General features: G+C 45.5%; 1 protein-coding gene across 24 annotated transcripts in view; it reads right to left on the bottom strand.

Annotated features, from left to right (window-relative positions):
• Window positions 1-24456, bottom strand: part of DGKD (diacylglycerol kinase delta) — a 207538-nt gene that overhangs the window by 51324 nt on the left and 131758 nt on the right. For 3 of the 24 annotated variants that reach the window (XM_077957935.1, XM_077957940.1, XM_077957944.1), the window contains exon 1: window positions 9207-9320. The exons of 15 other annotated variants lie outside the window; for them this stretch is intronic. The gene's annotated coding sequence lies outside the window, so the exon portion shown is untranslated. Of the gene's footprint in view, window positions 1-1522; window positions 1743-4750; window positions 5085-9206; window positions 9321-15357; window positions 15498-24456 lie in introns of those variants that run through there. 6 more of the 24 variants (XM_028831250.2, XM_077957939.1, XM_015111374.3 and 3 more) reach the window with 4 other exon arrangements.

Here is a 24456-nt window from a genome sequence, read left to right as displayed (position 1 = left end):
CGGGGCCCACAATGGTCCAACGGTTATGACGAGCGAGCAGGGATGGGCAGGGGCACAACATTCTGCCTGGACCCCCGCTTCACTTTTCACGGGTCCAAATTCAGATGACATGGAGATACTTTTCCCCACTCCTCTCACTGAGAACTGAAAACCATGGGCATTAGAAAATCAACACAAGACGACCCTGAAAGGTAGAGAGAAGATGGCAGCCGGACGAGGGTCTTGTCCCAAGGGATGACACAGTGGTGGCCCTCTGGGTTTTCTTTTTACCTGGTATACCCTAGACTTGGAGCTAAAGAAGCAGCAGTCGAAAACCGTGAGGGATACTGTGGGGGGGGTGTGGAAAGCCCCAACAAAAGTCTGCTCTTCCAGGCCAAGGATCCAGGAAGGGGGCAGTCAGACAAGACAGAAATTGACAACGGCAGTAACACCCACCTTACTCCAGCCAGCGCCACAAGAAAACACCATGCCCACCCCACTCCCAGGCCGCAGCTAGGCGCTCCAGCACTCGCCTAACAGAGTACCCAGAGGCGGCCAAGCAGAGAGCCAGGATGTTTCCTGCACCACCTGGAAATGAGTCCTCACCCCTGACAGCGCAAGAGGATATGCAAGTGGCGAATAAGCACACAGAAGAAACTCAACATCCTCAGACATCAGGGAAACACACTGAAATCACAACCAGAGCCCTACACACCTATCATGACGGCTACAACAGAAACTAGTGCCAATACCACCTGCTGGAGAGAATATGGAGAAAGTAGATCGTACTGTTGGGTGGGATGTAAGTTATGGCCACTCTGCAAAACGGTTTGGCAGTTTCTTAAAAAACCAAGCATGCGACTAGCACATGACCCGGCAATTGCACTCTTCAGCATTTATCCCAGAGAAATGGAGATTCATGTTCGCACAGAAACTTGCCTAGGAATGTTTACAGCAGCTTTATTCATGATCACCAAAAGCTGGAAACTATTCGGATGCCCTTCAGTGGGTGAATGATTAACAAACTGTGGTCCACCCGTGGAATACTACTCAGTAATAAAAAGGAACAACCACTGATACGCTCATCAACCTCAATGAGGTTCCAGGGAATTACGCGGAGTGAAAAATCCAAACCCAAAGGTTATATACTATAAGATTCCATTTATATCACATCTTGAAAAGACCAAATTACAGAAATGGAGACTACATAAGTGTTTGCCAGGGGTTATAGAGGGACATGTGTGAAGCTGTAAAAGAACACCAGGAAGATCCCTGCAGCTTGGAGGCTACCAATCTCCACTGTAACGAGGTTAGTATCCTGGGTATGACACTGTACTGGAGCTGTGCAAGAGGTTACCACTGCATGAAAATGGGTAAAGGGTACAAAGAATCTCAAAACAAAAGCTTTAATTAAAAATAAGTAACCACCATCGACAATATTTAAGTTTAAACTGGGAAAACCAAGCAGTAACTCCAGAACAATGCGGTGTTTCTTAAGGCCAAGGGCGTATGCGGGCAGCACAAGGTAAAAGTATAATCTTACCTAAATTCCTGTATTTGTAGTCAGTGCAACCCATGAAACATCTGGCGCCAAGAAAATATTATGTGGACACAGCTGACACACCTTCGGTACACATTCTCAAAGAAAAGGACCGGGTCCTCTATGTCCTTCTACCCAGAAGCGCTGGGTGGAAATGCCAGCCGCCCCGCCTGTCCCTGCACCTGAGTCCAAGCACACGCAGGAGTGTCATGGACTGTGCCCTCTGGTTGTGCTGCTCATTTTGCTATCAGCTCTGACACGTGGCCTGGGTACTTGAGCCTGCACAAGGCAAGGCCCCGGAAACGGAAGGTTTCATTTCTAAACACAACAGTGCCTAAGGAATCAGTGGAGCTATGTAACCTGAGGAGCTCAGCCATGAAGGGAGGATGTCAGAACCACAGACTCCTGCCCTCAAACAGCAGTGCACTTCCCGGTGGGGCGGGCCAGCCCAGCACCCACTACCACAATACCAGTGTATGCTCTGGGAGTGGCCGAGATGGTGCCAAGACAAGGCCCCAAAAGGAGCTGCCTCTGCAGCCCCACAGTCTGCTGGCCATGCCCCTCGGGGGTCCTACTACACACTTAGGGGACCTCGAGGTCCTCCTGCCACTGCCTCCCAGAGACTGGTGACTGCCCCATCCCTCCAACCTCCCAAGTCAGAAACTGCTCCCTCAACTTCACCTCCTCTCCTGTGCTATATTCATCATCGGGCTCCAAATTCTTTCTTCCTTCCTCACAAATAAATTCAGGCAGTCTTTCACTTGAGCAAACAGAAAAGATTCCTCCTCCTGTGGAGGTGACATTTGAATGCAGGCAGTAAATAAAGACTTATTAAAGAAGTGAATTACACAGCATGGAGAGTAGTAGCTGGTGACGAGCGCTATGGTAAAACGGGGGACCAGAAAAGACAGGTCTGGGGGCCAGGGGACTCCACAACAAAAACGGGGAGGAGGCGAGGAAGGAGCCAGAGACCGGGAGGAAGCAAGGAAGGAGGTGGGAAGGGCTGAGCAGAAGCAGGTGTGTGGCACGTGGCTGGGGCTGGCACCAGGAAGGGGGCCAGGGGCCAACCTGGAAGCATCGGGGGCCACAGAAGGTCATGCAGGTGTCTGTAAGAACTTTGGCTTTTATGCCATGTAAAATACGAAGCCATGCGAGCTCAAGTTTTGAAAGCATCATTCTGGTTGCTTTATTGAAAGTTGACAGTAAGATGCAGGAAAAGAAGTCAGGAAACCTTTTGGGAGGCTCCTCAGTAACCCCATCACAAGATGACGGTGAGGAGAGTGGGTGGACTCTGGGTGTGCTCTGAGGAAAACAGACGGGACAGGGTGACACAGAGAGGAGTCCACAGTGACCTTCGAGCAGCTGGCAGGGTGCTGCTCCCATCCCAGGAAGGGAACGCAGTGGGTGAAGCAAGCTTTACAGCTGGGGTGGGGGTGGGGCCAGCAGGTCCATGTGGACATGTTGAGGGCACGGTGTCAATTAAAGTCTCAGCAATGTCCAATGTCTTATCTCACTCATGAGGTCTTCATCTTGCCATCAGTTTGGTATATTAAAAAACAAAAAGAAAAACTTAAAGACACTATAGAAATGAGATCACTCATACGTGACCACTGCTGCCGATGGTTCTGGAGGTAATCTGACGATTGCCAGTCAAGCTGAAGATGCACACACCTGGCAATTCTATCCTTAGAAACACATTCTAGAGAAACTCTTGCCTGTGTGCCAAGAAGACAAGGATAAGCACATCCACAGCAGCACTACTGATCACAGGGAATCTGGGAAAGCATACGTCCACAACAGGACATCTTAGGTACCGGAACACTACAAAGGCCACGAAAACCAGCGTCATGGGCCTCAACTCAGGCCACACCTGTCAGGAGCTCTGAAGTTCATGCCTCATTCCCAAGAAATTCTGATTTAACTCCAGGAATCAGTTGTTTTAAACCCTGAACCATTTAACTAAAGCTAGATGTAGCCACAGGGATAAATCCAGGAAGTGCAATCCTGTGGCTGTCCAGTCTGATAATATTTATTCAACATTTCAGAACCAGTTCAACAATGCTATATACTGTTTATGCCTACACATACTTATCAAAAAAAGTACACAAACATGCAAACAAATGATAAACACCAAAGTCAGGATGGAGGTGACCCCTGGGGGAGGGACAGCAGGAAGAAACGAGGATAGGAAAGAGAATTCCAAGTGCCTCTGATTTATCTATTATGTTTATTTCTCAGGCTGGAAGTAGTCATAGCTGGGTTCATGTGTTACTTTTTGAATGTTTTAAATGTTTTGGCACAAAAATATGCTAACATGCCCAAGCCAGAACTAGAGACACACACAATATAGCCATGCCCTGTATTTGTAGTGTAGCCATACAGAGGGTTAATAGGTCAGCCTGAAACCACGCCAGCAGCCAGACTCTGCTGAGGGAACTGTGGGAGGGGAATCTCCGGAGCGCCTGAGCCTGGAATTCACTCCTTTACCATCCCGACCCCTCTACGCGGGGTTCCCAGGGCTTTTATACACCCCACCAGGCCCTGCTGACGGCCACGTGTCTCGTGGCAGACACAACTGTTCTTAATTTGTCTCTCAAATTTCTCATCCCAGAGTCGATTCCTGAATCCTAAATAGCTCGAGTGTCTGAAAACAAGGTGGATGCTTCATGAAGGGAGGAAAGGGAGGTCCTGGAGGAACCACTCAGAAGGGAGCTTTTAGAGGAGACCAACAAAAACACCTTCCCTCCCAACACACACCCCTCCACAAACTACAAACCAACATCACACCCTAGAAACCTCAAAGCACACAGAGACAGGTCCTGCACCGTCCAAGGGATGGACAGACACGACAAGATGAGAATTCACCCACGCCCAAAGCAGAACAAATCCGGCTCTGGAGTGCTTGCTTTGGGGAACTGGAGGGAAATTTTCCCGTGACAAAGCTCAGACGATAGGAATTCACCACAGAGAAGCTGCTTCCACCTGTATGTAGGCTCTCTGGCCAGGTGAGAACCACAGAATGTTTCTAGTACATGAGTGAAGTCACACCAGAAAGCCTATACCTTTAAAAATCCCAGTCTTCCATTTCTAAGACATACAAGCCAAGAAGCAACCCTCTGGAGCATCTTACAAGGAAGCTCAATTCCTTCCACTTAATTTCAAACCCTGACCTTGAACGCACCACCCGACAGCCTCCCAGCATGATGGCACACCGTCCCCCGGGGCTCTTACCTGCTGCCCTTCCTGCTCAGAACACTTTCCAACTGCTCCACGTGTATCAAAATTGAAGTGACCCAGCACAAACACACAGGGTGTTCAAGTCAGTGGACAAGAGCCTACAGATCACGAAGTAGACCAGAGATGCTGGAGTAGCAAATCGGTACTGTGCAATCAGTCACCAACCAAAAGAGGGGCAAAGGGATGGTGCTGGGGGCAGGATGAGGCAGTCGGAAATACTCCGCTAAATATAGCTCCTGGGCTGCAGTGCTTGGAAAGGTGGCCGAGAATAAGCATCTGGCGCCCTGGGTCATTTCTGTCACTTCCTGTTACTCACATCCTGCTGTTCCGACGCTGCCCGAATCCTGGATTCCCTGTACACAATTCCCTACCTGGAAGCCCCCAGAGACAGACCATTCAAAGCAGCTGGGATGTGCGTAGACAAAGGACTTCCTCACAGAGCACCACACAAAACACAAAAATAGACACCACCATACAAACAAGCTCTTGGAGTTCCCCATATGGAAAGAGACTGAATGCCCAGGTCCAGGTGAGCTCCGCACAGCACTCTGTCAGACCCGGGCCCAGTCCACCAGCTCTGCACGCTGCCCTGCCTGCACCCTAAAAGGGAACGCAGGCCCAAACAGTCGTCATGCACTTCCTCTCCTGGGCTGCACCTCAGAGCAGCTTTGGGGGGAAAGAAGGGGTCCCCACCATGACGGCTGACAGGTGCCACCCACGGCACAGCCAGATCAAGGCATCCTCCATCTGACCCACTCCTGCCTCCCCAGGAACTCAGGAAGCCCAGGCATAGAGCAAAGCCAACTTGGCAAGAAGTTAAAGTCGCACGTAACCTACCAGAAGACAGATCTATTTTTTAAGAAACCCATAAAGCAAAATGAAGCAAAAAGTGAAAGTTCTACCTAAAAATGAAATGTGACAGAAATATTCTGTGTTACTTATCTACTCACTATTTCAACAGTACTTCAAGCTTGAGTTGTGTTCAACTGTGAGAAAACTAGAGATTGGGGACGGCCATGGTTGGCGGGGGGGCCTCTGGCAGGAAGGAAATATTATCACCCATGAAAGGCACCTCAGATATAGAGCTGGTGCCCCAACATGGGCTGGCCACAGTCAACCAGCATGCAGAAGGCAAAATACAAACAAACGTGGTTCCAATAGCAAAACGCTGGCAGCACCTCAGCCTCCAGAGAGGGGGCTGGTGAAGTAAGCTCCAACACACTCACGCAATGGGATGTCACAGGACAATTTTAAAAAGGGTGAGGAGGATGCATAGTCGTGGACACAGAAAGATTAAGTTCATAAAGTAGTAAGTTCTAAAAGCAGATCATAAACTAGTTTGTATAAATAATCCAAATTTTTGTAAAACTAAAGTATATTTAATAATATTCACAGAAAGAGGCCCCATAACTGTCTATATCAGGGTTTCTCAGCCTCAGCACTACTGGTATTTTGAGCCAAATAGTTCTTTGTTGTGGGGTTGTCGCACAACACTGCAGGATGCCTCTGGGGACACTGAGCAGCTTCCCTGGACTTTAACCACTAGGTGTCAGCAGCACGTACCCCTGCTCCCCACCCTCACAACTGTGACAAACCAATGTGTCCCCAAATGTCCTCTTCAGGCCAGTCTCACCTGCCCCACCGCCTTATCCCTACCCATGTTTGAGAATCACAGGTCTACATAATAGTGCTTAATCTAGAATCTCAGTGATAAGACTTTTGAGTGGTTTTTGTTTGTTTGGGTTATCTGTGCTTAATTATCTATAATGAAACATGTTATTTGTATTAAAAAGGTAATTAAAAAGAATCTTAGCATCAGGAAAACCTTCCAGGTATTTTTGCTATAATGCAATTTTTGAGTTCCTAAAAACCCTCATACTCTACAAAAGTACACAATAAAAATAAAAAGAAGCCTCATGGGAATAGGTAAGCTGGTGCAGGCCACTGAGAACCTATGCAAATTTGTAACCAAGCATTAATGAAACAACAGCAATATTAAATTTTTTTAAATGAACAATTTTTACCACATAAACACTATAGTAAATACAGAACTTTACCTTTTAAAAAATACACAAGGGGGGCTAGGTGCAGGGGCTCATGCCTGTAATCCCAGCACTTTGGGAGGCTGAGGTGGGCAAATCACTTGAGATCAGGAGTTCAAGAGCAGTCTGGCCAACATGGTGAAATCCCATCTCTACTAAAAATACAAAAATTAGCCAGGCATGGTGGCAGGTGCCTCTAGTCCCAGCTACTTGGGAGGCTGAGGAGGGAAAATCAGTTGAACCCAGGAGGCAGAGGTTGCAGTGAGCTGTGATCGCACAACTGCACTCCAGCCTGGATGACAGAGCAAGACTCTGTCTCAAAAAAATAAAAAATTTTAAAAATGCACAAAGGAACTAAGACACAGTAAGCAATTCCAAGGCAGAGCTTGCGGCCGCAAAGCACACAGCAGCACGGAGGTGGGAGAAGTGAGACCAGAGGCCTTGTGTCCAGGGCTGTGCTCCTCCTGGGCTGACCGCGTCCTGCGTTAGTGGCCTCAGCTTTCAGTCGCTGGGCTGTTGGGCTTCTCGCTACAGAAACAAACCACAGCAGGAGGACGGAGTACCTGCATCCTTCAGCTACTACACAGAAGAAACAAGGAGCTGAAAGACCTCAGAGTCCTGGTGATAAGGAAAGTTTGCGCAAACCAAAGGTCCCTGGCAGTAAGTCTTGAAGGGATGGGGTGGAGGGAGAGAAACCGGAATGCTTTGGCATTCTTAAGTCTGACAGCCACCATGCTGTCGTAATTTATCCATTTTTCTCTGGGATTAACTGATGGTAAATCTGCATATACCCAAAGGCGTCTATAGTAACACTGTAGTTAACAAGTATCAAGAGGTAAGTAACAAGAAGAGAAGGAAAAAGTTTTGTAAGCTACCCGAAGCCCCTGACACCACCGTCCACTTTTTTGGTCGCTGAAGGTCAACCTGATTAAGCAAAGTGGCCAAGGTAAGAACAATCGCATCTGCTGGCTCGGGCCAGGTGTCACCCTTAGGACAAAGTCTTGTCCACACCTTTTCAAATGAATTGATTCAAGCCTGTTTGTATGTTCAATACTTAAAGTGGTTAAGTAAACCACAGAATAGGTACCACACAGAAAACAAAGCCACACAAGGAGGGAAAAACAAGTAATTTATAAAAGGTTATATTTATACTGTACTCTTAATGGTTAAGATGCTAAATTTTATGTTATGTGTATTCTACCACAATAAGACATAAATGGGGGAAAGGGGGACATACTGATGTGATAGTATTGTGTTTAAAAAAGGCAGGACACATGTAGCCGGGAAAACTGGAAGTTCGCATATCAAGTGGTAGGACTGAGAGATTTTTTTTTTCTTTTCCCTCTGGTTTCCTCTATTTTCCAAACTGTCTACAGTAAAAGGTGTCTTTAAATTTATCTATGCCTGGTTGGGCGCAGCAGCTCATGCCTGCAAACCAGTGCTTTGGGAGGCCAAAGCAGGAGGATCCCTTGAGCCCAGGTGTTCAAGACCAGCCTGGGCAACATAGTGAGACCCTGTTTCTACAAAAAAATGTATAAATTAGCTGGGAATGGTGACACCTGCCTGTCCCAGCTACTCAGTAAGCTAATGTGCGGGAATCACTTGAGCCCGAGAGGTCAAGGCTGCAGTGAACCTTGATCACGCCACTGCACTCCAGACAGGGTGACAGAGCGAAACCTCATCTCTAATTAATTAACTAATTAATTAATGTAGCTACACCTTTTCAAATTTATCTATGCCTTAATCTATGCCTATTTCCTACAAAAATCAAGGATCAGAGACAATTACTCCCACTTGCCTACACAATTTCCTTCACCCATTGACCTGCTATCCCAATGGCCTCTGGCAAGGCCTAGTTAAAACACTGGATCTCCGACCACTCCTGCAGCTAGAGACAGCAACGGAGGTGAAGGAGCTGACATCACCAGGGAGAGAGGTTCCAGGAAAGCTCTTTGAGGGAGATGACTCAGCTGGCAGCCACTCTGATGGCACTTGCTGCAGGCATCACATAACCAAGATGCCCTACCCTAATATGCCCTACTCCTATTTCACACGGAACATTAAAACAGAGTTTCTTCTGTGGGCTAAGGAGTCCCATGTCCTCCAACTTTTCTGTGCTTTAGTCTGAGAGCTCAGCTGTCTGGGAAAACAGCCATGTCTCCTGACAAGGTCTAACTGTTACCTGTGTGAAGGTACTCTCAAGTTCTGCTCTTGGCAAAGAACTAGGCCAGCAGGGACAGAGTCCAAAGTGTGGGTCCAGCATGTACCTGTAGCCTCAGCTACTTGGAAGGCCAAGGCAGGAGGACTGCTTGAACTCAGGAGCTCCAGACTGGCCCAGGCAACACAGCGAGACCCCGTCTCTAAAACATACTGACACACACAAAGAGTGGGTCCTTTCAGCCCCTTACCAACTCCTTCAGACTGGAAGGTCAGGATGCCAAGTCAGCCCCAGTCAGTGTACAGACAAAAACAGTTCACTGCTCGCTCTGCAAAGAGATGGCCTCATTCCCCAGCCAATCCACCTGCAGGACAGAAGGGCAGTCATCTTCTCTCCCCCAAAACTAACTTTAAGGAAAACATCTACAAACACATTAATATTGCACTTCTTGAAAAAACATACCTGAAACAACCTGAACTTTCCGTTTTGATCATTGTGAAGCAAAGGTACAGGACCACAGAGACAAGGTCGGGACCATGACACCTGAGACATTTCTCTTCCAAGTGTCACAGTCATCACATGGTAATGTCAGGAGCTGGGGCCACAAGACAGTTGGCCAAGTCACCTCATCCAAGGCATGCCATGGTCCCCTCCTGAAGGGAGGGACGGAGTGCCTGCCTGGTGACCCTGGCAGAGCTGTGTCTGGCAGAGCTGTGTCTGCCATCACATGAACTCAACACTCTGCTTAACAGGAGACACTACAGGTCCATGAGCAGCATAGCTGTTATTCTAGGTTTCCCAGCTTTGATAAGGGAGCCCCTGACTCCCAAGCCCAACTTCTACAGCTGCTGCTGGTGCACAAAGACCCAGCCCCCTAAGGATGCAAAGGATAAGTGGATACAGACCCCTTCCAGATGCTGCGGACCTGAATGTAGTCTATAGCCACAACAGTCACGTCCTCAAAGAGAGAGGCCCAGTCCAAATTACCCTGTTCTTTTTCAACTCCCTGACTGATTTATGTGTTTGCTCCAGGGGATGCCATTTGTAATCTGTCCAGGAAAGGGCATCTCAGACCACATTCCCAGTCAGTCAGGGAATCACATACAAGGTCAAGAGCCTGCTGGAATTATCCTCCCTCATCTAGAACCACCTGCTTCCTAATTTCAGTTGGATACTCACAGGTGGTTTATCCCTTCACCACAACGGCTTTCCTTATTCCTCTGATACTTCAAGTACATTGCAAAAATGAAAAGAAGTAATTCCAACTATAGGATTTAACATTTTAAAAGACCAGAAAAGGTTGAAAATATTTTTTTCCACTGGCAAGCCCTGACTCAGAGGGTCTGTGTACCAGCGCTGGGCACATGGCCAAGAATTTGAAGAGCCGTCGTGGGAGGGCACAGCATGCAGGGCAGCCACGGCTCGCCACCCTGACTCAGCCAGCCCCTGTCACAGCACGGTGACGACACTGTCCCATGCGGATGGGGGAAGACAAAAATGCTTCCCAGAAGTGCCAAGGAATAGATATATAGCAACAACAAATCAATTAATCCCACAGGCATTTACACAGTGGCTATTTGGTGCCAGGCATGGTTCAGGGGCACTGGGATGAAAACAGATCAGCAAGTCCCAAGATATCCCTTTTCTCAAAAAGTTTCTACTTCTCCATCCAACAGATATAAATCAGAGGGAAAAGGAAGAGAATGCAGAAAATGTCACTGTAGACACAAGAAACAAAAAATCTGAAATTAAAAAAAAAAAAAATCACAGGGTATTATTAAAAACTTTCCCCCAAAAAACTGCATACCTACATCATTTCACTGGTAAACTCTAGCAAATATTTCAGAAAGAACACCAAACTTACACAAACTTTATCAGAAAACAGAGGCAGGGGAACACTGACTCGCTAATTTTTTTTTTTTTTGGTAATTTTAGTAGGGATTGGGTTTCACCATGTTGGCCAGGCCGGTCTTGAACCCCTAGCCTCAAGTGATCCACTTGCTTCGGCCCCCAAAGTGCAGGGATTATGGACATGAGCCACCACACCTGGCCTCACTCTCTATTTTTTAAAGTACCAAAACCTGACAAAAGCAGAAAGGAATGAAGGAAGAAAGGGGAAGAAATAAATTACAGATCAATATGCTTCATGAATATTGGTGTAAAAATTCTTAACAAAATAATGGCAAATTGAATCCAACAATAAATAAAAAACATATTATGAGCAAATAGGGTTTAACCCAAGAATGCAAAGTTGTCTTAAATTTGAAAATCAGCCAATTTAATTTGCCCTTTTAACAACAGAAAAACCATATGATCACTTCAATAAAGGCAGAAAAATATTTGACAAAATTCAATACCCGTTCATAATTAAAACTGTCAGCAATCAAGTAAAGAACATCCTCAAACTGATAAAAGATACCTACAAAAAGCCTACAGCTAACATCACACGTAATGATGAAAATCCAACTGTTTCCTGCTAAGGCTGGAAAAAGCAAAAGGATTCCTGCCTTCACTACTCCTATTCAACGTTGTACTGGAATCTCAGCCTTTGCAATGAAGCAAGAAAAATAAATACAAGGCATGTGAGTCAGAAAGGAAGAAGTAAAGCTGTCCCTATTTGCAAATGATATGACTTTATATAGAACTTTCTAGGGAATCTACAAAATGACTACTAGAATTAACCAAGTAGTATTTTGCAAGGTCACAAAATCCACTGTATTCTTATATATTGGCAGCAAACAATTAGATATCAAACGTTTATAAACTGTTTAGTTAATAAAAAAACATAAATTACATAGAAATGAATCTAACAAAGGACGTTAAAGACATCTACACTGAAAACTACAAAGCATTGCTGAGATAAATTTAAAGCACCTAAATAAAGAGAGAGAGATCATGTTAATGCACTGGAAAACTCAACATCATTAAAGATTCAATGTTATCAAGATATCAATTCTCCCCAAATTGATCTACAGATTTAATACAATCTCAGCCAAAATTCTATCGGGCCTCACTTATAGAAATGGACAAACTAGTATTAAAATTTATATGAAAACATGAAGTACTTGGAATAACTAAAGTTATGTTAGAAAAGAACAAAGATGACTCTAATTTCAACACCTCCTATAAAACTACAGTAATCAACAAAGTGTAGAATTATTTGGGTAAAGGTAGACATAATATAGTTCAATAAAACAAAACAAAGTCTGGAAAGAGACTCAAAAATAAAAGGTTAATTGACTTTTGACAAAGGCAGCAAAGGTAATCAAATGAGGGATGTATCTTCAATAAATGCTGCCACAAAAACTGAACATCCATATGGGGGTCGGCGGAAGAACATTAATAATAATTCCAACTGTAAAACCTAAAACTATAAAACTTATAGAAGAAAATCTTTGCAAGCTGAGGTAGACAAGGGTTTTCTGGATAGAATACAAGAAGAATGAGCCATTTAAAAAACTAATAAGCTGAATTTCACCAAAAAGACAGACTTCTGTTCTAAAGGTGTCATTAAAGAAAATACAAGCCACAGACTGAGAAAAACATTCACAACATATGTATCAGACAAAGGATTTATATCCGAAACACATGAAGAAGTCTTACAACTCAATAAGAACCCAATGAAAAAATTAATAAATGTTCTAGCACACATTTCACAAAAGACATACAAATGACCAACAAACACATGAAAAGATGTTGACATCATTAGTCATCAGGGAAATGGAAATTAAAGCCACAATGGGATAACACTACATAACTATTAAGACACATAAAATTAAAAACACTGATCACACCAAGTGTTGGTGAGGATGTGGAGCAACTGGAACTCTCTATATACTGCAGGTGGGAATGTAAAATTGGACCACCACTTCAGAAAACTGTTTAGCAGCCTCTTAAAAAGTTAAACATATACCTACTACATGATCCAGCAATTCCACTTCAAGGTGTTTACCCAAGAGAAATGAAAATATGTCCACACAAAGACTTGTATACAAATGTTCATAGTAGTTTTATTAGTAATAACCCAAAACTAGAAACTACCTAAATGCCCACCAATAGAATAGACAAATGCAGGAATGTCCATACAATGGACTACTGATATTCCTAACACGAAATAGCTCAAAACCATTATGCTGAGTGAAAGAAGCCAGACATTAAAAAAAAAAAAAAAGGCCGGGCGCGGTGGCTCAAGCCTGTAATCCCAGCACTTTGGGAGGCCGAGGCGGGTGGATCACGAGGTCAGGAGATCGAGACCATCCTGGCTAACATGGTGAAACCCTGTCTCTACTAAAAATACAAAAAACTAGCCGGGCGCGGTGGCGGGCGCCTGTAGTCCCAGCTACTCGGAGGCTGAGGCGGGAGAATGGCGTGAACCCGGGAGGCGGAGCTTGCAGTGAGCCGAGATCACGCCACTGCACTCCAGCCTGGGTGACAGAGTGAGACTCCGCCTCAAAAAAAAAAAAAAAAAAAGAAGTAGTACATGCTGCACTACTCAATTTATACAGCATTCTTTTAAAAACGCAGAGTAATCTACAGTGACAGAAAACAAATCCATCCATGTTTGCCTGTGAAGAGGCAGAGAAGGAAGGATTACGAGGAAATCCTCAGGGTGACGGAAATGTTATCCTGACTATGGTGACAGCTTCAATGTACATATGAGAGACAGTGTGTGTGTGTATAAAAACTATCAAACTGTACATCTTAAATACTGCAGTTTATTGTACATCAATTATGTCTCAATTAAGTCACAAAAAATGGTTTTCATGCATTAGAATAGTCATTAAAGAACAGTATGACCCTTTCTCTGAATAACCAGGGTGACCATATAGCTTATCATCCAAGCCAGGAAACTTATGCAAGTCAAAGTGAGTGCTACAGATAAGAGGTTGTGTGAATTGGTACTGCCCTGAAGAAATCAGCACTTAGGGATTTGGGAAAAACAAATACCCAATCTCTTCCTTGGCGTGATTAGATATCACACCAAGGTATCTAATGATACCTTAAAGCAAACCATCAAGTTTTCACATGAAGCAAACCATGAAGTTCCTCAGAAGGCAGAGCAGAGCTGGCAACAGCCTCGGCAAGTCAGCTGCGCCCCTGACCTTGATTTACAGACAAGGAAGCGATCCCAGCTCCCAGTCAATGAGGGCGCAGGACAAACCCCAAGGCTCCCGCCTCCAAGGTCAATGTCCATTGAGCCCCTCTTTTTTCAAAGAGAAAGAAATCAAAGAATCGGGTGGAAGCCAATCCCACTGTTTACTATTTTCCAAACATCTAATTATCTTGACCCACCCTCTATAGCTTTGCAGCCAATGAACAATTCAGCTACAAAGAAAACAGCACTGGCCAGGCGCAGTGGCTCACACCTGTAATCCCAGCACTTTGGGAGGCCGAGGCAGGAGGATTTGACCATGTTGACCAGCCTGGACAACACGGTGAAACCCCATCTCTACCAAATTTAAAAAAAGAAAAAGAAAAGAAAACAACATTGACTTTTCTCATATAAAGTCCAGCACTGATGGACACACACAGCCACAGCCCTGGAGGCAGCTCCCACAGGGCACATTCTACACCAGACCCAGTCTGAAGGGCCAACCCTTCTGCACAGATCTAGTGATAGCCACTCCCACAGTCCTCCTCCTGCCTTAGAAAATACGGTATGGGGGGGATCACATGTTTTTTAGGTTTCCATTTCCAACCAGGTTCTTCAATTTTGTGGTGAGGAGGAAGGACTGGGTCAATAAACAGCAGTCTCCCTACCACAAAGCAAGAGATTATCTTAATTTGACAACAAGTTGTTTCAAGGAAATAAAAAGATTCTACCACTATGTACTGTGAAACACCAGGTTATTCTGGGATGGGAACGTGGGATTTTTTTTAACATGATTTCCTAGAGAATTATACCATTTTTGTAACTTTCAAGGAAAAAAAAAAAAAAAAACCAGACAGGACTTGGCTCAATCACACCCTGACACATTTAAAAGCATACTGAGTAAAGATGGCTAAAAATTATTCATTGCCTAGGCACCCTAGGAAAAAATTCAATCAAACCCATGTATCTTCCCCCCAGGTCTTCTCTCAAAGAACTCTTTCCCTTACTAAATTACTATAATCCAATGATAGTCTCTCAACTATCCACTTTGTTTTCTCTGCCATTTGTAAATAAAGACAATTAACAAGTATGCTACACTTGTTCGTAACAATTAACAAATATAACAAGTGTTAACAATTAACACAAATACTTTCTCACATCCACAATCACATGGTGAAAATGTCTTCGATTTCACAAATGCAAACCCCACTGATAATTTAAACAAACAGCCCAGACAAGTAACTGTGTCCTCTCCCACCCCAAACTCTAAATATAAAGAAGAGACACCACAATTGGTTCCACTGCTCACCAGCCAGGCTGCCAGAAGAGGACAGCATCTTCTCCCTGTGCCTGCTTGTAGTGACTGTCAGAACCGAACCCTAAGCCCTCACAAGGAGCAACTTGGCTTTTTAGACCAGTTGTGCTGCAGAAGCAGGTGCTGCCTTCAGTAAAACCCCACACTTAGCAAACAGTCACCAATTTGATTAGACACCTGCTTCTTCCTGCTTCTTTAACCTGAGAACACCGTGTGGATTACCAGGTGAGAAATTCACTGGGTTAACTTCCTTCTGCACCTGATCCCGCAGGCCTGCACTGCTGTCCACAGCATGTCAACAATCACAGCATTTCATTCACTGAGCACCTACTCTGCACGGTGCTTGACTGCCCCACCCTTGCTGTGCTAGGGAGGACCACCCTCGTTGGCAGATCGGGGGATGAAGCTACAGGTGGCCAAGAACCCACCACTGAGAGCTGGCAGAGCTGGGACATGCAGTCAGGTTCTCCTGGAACACTGCACTTGAGCAGAAATAGAGGCAGGCTTGCTTTGCAGAAATGAGTCCAGGGGGCGGGAGCTGCTGCCCACAGAGGCAGAAGCTGCTGACGAACATGGGTCTTCCCAAAAGGAAGAGCAAAGACACTTCACACTCAAGAGGACTTATGGGACCGACAAATACAATTCTCCCTATCAAAGACCTGGGCCAGCAGTTGCAGCAATTGGAAAGAGTCTTTTATGCAGAGACATCTGCCAATTATATACAGTTTTTCTGGCTGGGCACAGTGTCTCACACCTGTAATCCCAACACTTTGGGAGGCCAAGGTGGGTGGATCACTTGAGGTCAGGAGTTCAAGACCAGCCTGGCCAACATGGTGAAACCCTGTCTCTACTAAAAATACAAAGTTTGCTAGGTGTGGTGGTACATGCCTGTAGTCCCAGCTACTTGGGAGGCTGAGGCAGGAGAACTGCTTGAACCCAGGAGGCGGAGGCTGCAGTGAGCTGAGAGTGCAGCACAGCACTTCAGCCTGGGCAACAGAGTGAGATTCGTCTCTTAAAAAAAAAAAAAAAAAAAAAAAAATACAGTTTTTCCTCTCTCAAAGCCAAAGTAACTGGCTTAGGAATTTTGCCCAGAAAATATCCGAAATCCAAACATGCTAAAAAGGAAAACTGATGTTGAAATCTGGATAAAGATCATAGTTCCTCACCCAAGAAGCAGCCCTAACCATCCCCTCGGCTGATGTCTGCTAGAAACAGCTGAGAAACTCGGCCACAGTTTCACGCTAGGTAGGCCTACCAGGGAACTTTCATTCACCCAACAAATATGAATGCCACATGGACAAGATTTATTTTATTTTTTGAGACAGGATTTCACTCTGTTGCCCAGGCTAGAGTGCAGTGGTACAATCACAGCTCACTGCAACCGAGAACTTCTGGGCTCAAGCAATCCTCCCGCCTCAGCCTCCCAAGTAGCTGGGACTACAGGTGCGTGCCTCCATACCTGGCTAATTTTTTTATTTTTTGTAGAGACAGGATCTTGTTACGCTGCCCAAGCTGGTCTTAAACTCCTAGGCTCAAGTGATTATCCTGCCTTGGTCTCCCAAAACGCTGGGATTACAGGCATGAGCCACCGTGCTCTGCCAAGACAAGATTTAAATGCAATACTCTGATTCATTACATAGCTTCCTTTTTATTTAGCTACCAATTAAAGGCATCTTGTATGTTAAATTACACTTGGTTTTCCCTTAACTTTTATTTTCCTGTTTGTACTGACTATAACCTGAAAACTTTTAAGGATAACTTTTTCTGGATATCTACTCTTCTGCTACAGAAGCTATTTTTTAATATTATCTGTAAAGTTGGCTTCATTTGAAATCCTTTGAAATTCCTATAAATCAGAGTAACTGCTACATGTTAGCAAGTTAAACCCTATTACTTTCCTACTAGTAGAGATGAGTGGTGGTGGTGATTAGAAACTAGGAAACATTCAGAACGCACTTCTGTGCCAATCCAATGACCTTTGAGATAGAGTCCAGTATCATCCCACTACACAGATGAGAAAATCGAGTCTTAGAAAGATGAAGTATCTGCCCTAGGTCATACAGCTAACAAGGAAGACCTTCTTTATGATATACCTCATCAAACTTCTTGATACCATAAACTATTTCAAAAATATTACTTGGAGAAAAGGAAGTCATAAATACAGACATGAAAAATCACCCTTCTCTTTGCATAACATGGTTATTCTGACATGATTATTTCAGGGCAAGTATCCTGAGAGCTATATGGTGTGAGCACATAACTAAAGGTCAACCAGAAGGATGTCCGCAGAAGTGCCATGTCACACTTTGGGGAAGTCATACAAGAGCTCCTCATCTGCTTTGTGCCATGGACCCCTTCTGGCAGTCTGGTGAGGCCTATGAACTCCTTCTCAGAATTTCTCTAAATGCCAAAAATAAAATACTTATGATTACAAAGGAAACCAATTTTAATAAAATATAGTCATATCCACAGACCGCTCTGAGGCGGCTGTGAATCCTGGTTATGAACTCCTACCAGGCAACACACTTTCCCTCTCCTTGTCTCCCCATCCTCCAACAGGAGACACAGTGGTGACTGGCACCTCATAGCCTCTTAGACTAGAAGACTCACATTCTGGAAGGGCTCAGATGACCTTGCAGAATGACCATACTGACCAAGGACTACTTTCTTTGGTGTGAAAGAATAAAACCTTGCCTATTCACACCATTCTTATTTGTAGCTATAGAGCATCGAATGATGGCCTCCAAAAAGGTATGTCCATGTTCTAATCTCTGGAACCTGTGAATGTGACCTTATTTGGAAAAACAGTCTTTGCAGATGTAATTAAGTTAAGGATCTTGAGACAAGATCATCCTGGATTATCTGAGTGGGCCCTAAATCCAAGGACAGGTATCCTTTTAAGAAACAGAGAAGAAGACACAAGAAGGAAGAAAAGGCCATGTGGAGACAGAGGCAGACCTTGAAGCAATGCAGCCACAAGCCAGGGAATGCCTAGAGTTACCAGGACCTGGGCAAAGCAAGTCACAGAGTCTCTCCTAGGACCCCAGCATTGCCAACACCATGGTTTCAGATGTATGGCCTCCAGGAATGTGACAGAATACATTTATTTTGTTTCATGTTATCTGATAATTTGTTACGGAAGCCATGAGAAACTAATAGAGTAGCTAAACCTAATTCGAACATACACTACCTTCATGATATTCTACCAGCATTAAATATAAACTGCCCTTTATATAGGCAGTATTATATAGCTATTACACATAAGCAGCCCTCTAGACATGTGTCTCAGTCTGTTTTGCGCTGCTATAACAGAATACCACGGACTAGGTAATTTTAAATGAACAGAAGTTTATTTGCCTCATAGTTCGAAAGTCTAAGAGCATGGTGCACCATCTGGTGAGGGCCTTCATGCTGCATCAAAGGTGATAGTGAGAGCAAGGGGGAGGGGGATGAACTCATCCCTTTGTTAGGAACTGACCCCTACAATAACAGCATTAATCCATCCCCAGAGCAGAGAACTCCTGGCCTGATCACCTCTTTTTTTTTTTTTTTTAGACGGAGTTTCACTCTTGTTGCCCAGGCTGGAGTGCAATGGCGCAATCTCGGCTCACTGCAACCTCCGCCTCCTGGGTTCAAGTGATTCTCCTGCCTCAGCCTCCCAAGTAGCTGGGATTACAGGCATGTGCCACCACACCTGGCTAATTTTGTATTTTTAGTCGAGACAGGGTTTCTCCATGTTGATCAGGCTGATCTCGAACTCCCGACCTTGGGTGATCTGCCTGCCTTGGCCTCCCAAAGTGCTGGGATTACAGGCGTGAGCCACTGCACCCGGCACTGATCACCTCTCAAAGTTTCTACCTCTCAATACTGTTGCACTGGTGATTCAGTTTCCAACACATGAACTTTGGAGGACACAATCCAACCACGACAACATACGTATCTTAAATTTAATTTTCACTTGGCTAATAAAAACACCCTTTATTTTCGATCCCCATTATTTGGCCAATCCATTTCCATTTCCTGAAAATAAACCAAGGACCTGTCCTTTTCTTCATTCTATTCTTACATGATACAACAAGTCTTCACTTCTCACTTTCTGTCTTCTTTTCAAGCTGGTTCCACTCCCGTAAACCAGCCCCATCCCTCATACAAGTGTGTACTCAACTCTTCTTCTACCACTTTCCATATCTGGGGCAGTTCTCCACCTCCCTCCACCCACCCTCATTCCAGGATGTGCCACTGGGACAGCAGACATTCACCCAATGTCTGCTCACGTGCCTTCCTCCACCAGCTTAGTCATATAAGCCAGAGTCCCCTGATCTGTCCACTTCCCTTCAACAAACCCAACCTCTTCTTGATACTGCTTTTTTAAAGTTATGTGACATGCCAATCCTCGAGAGATTCTGGAGGCTTAGGATACCTGAAATTTCAAATTATGATCCATCTAAAATAGTGTAAAAGTAAATAGAAGCTGAAATACAGAAATACTCAAAAATAAAGCTGTAAACCAGAACCAAACTAGAATCACCCAAAGCAGGAGGAAGTTTTGTCTTCTCAACTTTCAGGGCAGGTAACAAAAAGGGACCCAAGACCAAACCAAACCAAAGCAGCTCCTGAAGGGCAGACTGCACCCTCTCCTGGGCAAACAGGGCTCAGCATGGAAGCTGCTCTGCAGGGGAGACCAAACTCACCTCCCTAAATGTCCCTCCTGTGATCTGAAATGCACATTCCAGCATTATCTCCAACAGGAAAAACTGAAACATTCTCAGTCCCTAATGCTGCAAGAGTGAGCAAATAAAGTTTAACTGATCAGTGACGACACATCTACACAATGAAATATCTGCCACTGTAAAAAATGATCATTACAGAGACTCATGATATGGGGAATCTTATGATAAAGCAGCAAATAAAGCCAAAATACAAAAGTAAACATAAACTGATGTGTATATAACACATGTAAAATTTAATGTTTGCCTATTAAACAGTCTGAAGGGAGGAAGGGCGCAGTGGCTCACGCCTGTAATCCCAGCACTTTGGGAGCCCAGCATGGGCGGATCATGAGGTCAGGAGTTCGAGACTGGCCTGGCCAGCATGGTGAAACCCCGTCTCTACTAAAAATACAAAAAAATTAGCCAGGTGTGGTGGCACATGCCTGTAATCCCAGCTGCTCAGGAGGCTGAGGCAGGAGAATTGCTTGAACCCAGGAGGCAGAAGTTGCAGTGAGCCTAAATCGTGCCACTACACTCCAGCCTGGGCGACAGAGTGAGACTCCATCTAAAAAAAAAAAAAAAGTCTGAAGAGAAACACAAAAAAAGAAAACAACTGCAGAGCTACTGTGGGAACATTTTCTCCCTATTTTACTTTGATTTTTATTTTTGAGATGGAGTCTTGCTCTGTCGCCCAGGCTGGAGTGCAGTGGTGTGATCTCGGCTCACTGCATCCTCCGCCTCCTGGGTTCAAGCAATTCTCCTGCCTCAACCTCCTGAGTAGCTGGAATTACAGGCACCCACCATCACACCTAGGTAATTTTTGTATTTTTGGTAGAGACAGGGTTTCACCATGTTGGCTGGGCTGGTCTTGAACTCCTGACCTCAGGTGATCCGCCTGCCTCGGCCTCCCAAAGTGCTGGGATTACAGGCGTGAGCCATCACACCCAGTCCATTTTCTATTTTAAATTTCCTTTAAAATCACTACTAAGATTCAAACACTTTAAGAACTAAGTTAATAAACGAATCCACACAGGAGGGCTTGCCAAGGAAGAGGTGAGTCAATATCCTCTCTGTTGTGTTAACAAAAAGAAGCAACAGAACCTGCTTCTTCCAGCTCATATTCATACACATAGTCACCCCAAAGGGCAGAGCACTGGGGACCCTAAGCTGCCAAGAGACTCTCTGGCCTTGAGCTCAAGGTGTGGCCAAGTACACATTACTAGGGAGTATGTGCTCATTTAGCATCACATGAGTGATACAAAATACCCTCAAGAGGGGGTCCCAAAGTGGCTTTACCCTAAGATTTTGGAAAGCTTTGAAAAAGCACCCGCTTGCAAATTTCTGGGGAAGGTTCCAAAAGGTGCTCGGGCATGGCCAAGTTTGAGAACCACAGCCCCACAGAAGCATATGGCAGCTTCCTGAGCACCGTGTGAACAGGAAGGCTTCCCTGAGGAGGAAACGGCCAGGGCCTGTGGGGAGAATTTGGGGAAACAGACCCCGAGAGACCAGGGCCAGCAGGTGACCCATACACACAGGGAGCTCCCTAAGAAGCACTAGGCTTTGCTGGGGCGAGGCCAGACCCTGAACTTCATTAGGTAAGAAACGATGGGCCCCTCGATGGCTTATAGCATTTTTTTTTTCTTTTTTTTTTTTTTTTTGAGACAGAGTCTCGCTCTGTCACCCAGGTTGGAGTGTAATGATGCAATCTCAGCTCACCGCAACCTCCACCTCCCGGGTTGAAGTGATTCTTGTGCCTCAGCCAAATGGGATTACAGGTGCCTGCCACCACGCCTGTCTAATTTTTATATTTTTTAGTAGAGATGGGGTTTCGTCACGTTGGTCAGGCTGGTCTTGAACTCCTGTCCTCAGGTGATCCACCCACCTCAGCTTCCCAAAGCACTGGGATTACAGGTGTGAGCCACCATGTCCAGCCTTGGTTTACAGCACTTTTAACAACGGGCAGAATAGGACCTTCTGAACAGCTCTGTATTTCAGGCATATTCCAGTAAAACTTGTCTTTCCTCTCTAAGGTTCACCTAAGCTGGAGTTGACATGACCCAGGGAGAAGTAATAATACAGCCAGACTAACTGAAGCCCAGTGAAATCTGGACTAATTCGTAGTGATTTTGTTCAATTTAAGTTATTATTCAGTAAAGAGAGAAAGTATGAAACATTAAGTACACCAAACTAGAAGAAAATTTTCCACATACCAAATGACATAATAAATGAACTTGGTTTATTGCTTTCAATTCATTCACTGAATAATCAGTAAGTGCCTATAATCACAGTGTTAATAGGCACAAACATGTATGTCATACCTACATTCATTAACTCATTTAGTCCTCACAACCAAACCACCCCACAAGGCAGGTTACCCCATTTCTCAGGTGAGAAAATGGAGGCTTGGAGCTGTTCTGCGACTTGCCCACGGTCATCTGCTAGGAAGAGGCTGAGCTGAGATTCATGCTCTGGCTTGCCTTTAAGCACGAAGTTACCTTGCAGGGTCCTGTACTTTCAGAGATTAGAAGAAGAGAAGGAGCCCAGTCCTGTTGCCTTGGGTCTTCTATCTGGTGGAGGATACACAGACCCTCGACATTCGAAGACAGAGTTCCTGTGTGCTCCACAAAACCAGTGCCCGAGATGGACTCAAACTATATCCTGCGCACATCCCACCCAAGGCAGAAGGCAGGGAAGGAGAGCCATGAGAGGAGAGGCAGTTGGGCAGTGACACCCCCACAAATGGGAGAGGCCATGCCAGCAGGTGGCCAGGGAGATGCAGGGCAGGACGGCACAAGGCGTCTCAGGCAGGGCAGTGGGCACTGGGTGTGAAGGGTAAAGGGCCCTGTGGGAATGGAAATGGCCACCATGCATCACCACTCTCTCCCAGCTCCAGGCTCCCTGCCCTCCAAGAGACCCGGCCAGGGCTCAGGCCTTGACTGCCTACCGCTGTCCTGTAGACAAAGACTGGCTATGGAGAGCACCCATGCCCACTTCGAGTGATGAGCCTGGCTACGTGGAGTACCCACGCCCACTTCGGGTGATGAGCCCTCTTCCTAGTTAGTCTAGAAAATCTTCACTAAATTGAATTTAGCTCTGATTCTGCCTCCTTCACAATGGACACAGACTCTTTGACACCAGCCACTATGAAGTCAGTCTCCAAGGGGACATTTCTAGAACTGGAAAGGCCAGTAATACCAAAACATTCCCAGTTAGGAGAAGAAACTGTGCCTCTGGAGTCCTGCAGGGGTGCTGTGATCATGCCACTGTGTACAGACAGCACTGCTTGCTTTCTAGGAAGCATGTATCATGGCCAATGATACAGTATTTTCCTTCAATACTGTTATTGATTCCCAGTGTCACCCAAAACAAAGAAAAGAAAGTACCAGCAACAGCAGAAGCATGGGCCCTGCCCACCTGCAGTGCATGGCTCTCCTCAGGCCCCATCTCTCACCTCCATAAGCGCATCCGGGCTGTCCCCCCACCTCATGTTGAGGGAAAGGCCCCTCTGCAGCCCTTCTCATCCACCTAGCCACCTCTTCCCTGCAGATCTCGCCTCCAGCAGCAGACAGACTCTTCTAACAAAAACCCAACTTTACCACCCTGCTTTAAAATCTTAATGGCTTCCCACAGCTCTGACAAAAAAGCCCAAACCCACGCCAGCCTGGAAATCACCTCCCGCCTCTGAGGCTGCTCACCCAGCGCACCTCCCACGCCCACTCCCTCTGGCAAGAAGCGCCCCTTCCACCCCATAGCTACCCTCCTCAGCTCTGGCATGGTCTCACCCCCTTCTCCCACCACAGGCAGGAATCCCCCATGCCCTGCCCCAAGAAGCAACCCATGTCAGTTCCTCCCCAGCCCTGCCGTGGCTGCTGCGACGCGCATGGACTGTGTCCCGCAGGAAGGAGGACCTGATCTCGCAGCCAAGCCCAGCCTCTGGTCCCAGGAAGTGTCCTGCAAAGCCGAATCAATGAAGGGCAGGGCCCAAATCATTCTGGAACTGGAGGTGACCAAGCCACTCTTCAACCAAGAGTTATGTGCACCCATTGTATGCTGGGCCCTTGGTGTAAAGCCATGAACAAAACAGACAAAAATCCTTGCTCTCATGTACCATATATTATAAATAAATAAGACCAAATGGAATGCAGGCAGGAATGACTCTCCAGGAGGGTCAGGGAGGGTGAGAATAAAGCCCATTGCTTTTATTCCTTTTTGCTGCATTTTGAAATTTCAAACAACATTAAAGGAGGCAATAAAAATTAATCCTTTATCAAAAGAGAACATGGGTTTAAAAATGACGAAAAACACTGACTTGGAGAAATAAGTAAATAAAAGCACAAAACTCAAATGGACGCTACAGTCTTGTAGTGTTCTACAGCTCTAGGCT

This window comes from Macaca mulatta, chromosome 12 (assembly GCF_049350105.2).
Source record: "Macaca mulatta isolate MMU2019108-1 chromosome 12, T2T-MMU8v2.0, whole genome shotgun sequence".
Lineage (NCBI taxonomy): Eukaryota > Metazoa > Chordata > Mammalia > Primates > Cercopithecidae > Macaca > Macaca mulatta.
This window is presented reverse-complemented; position numbering and strand designations above follow the sequence as displayed.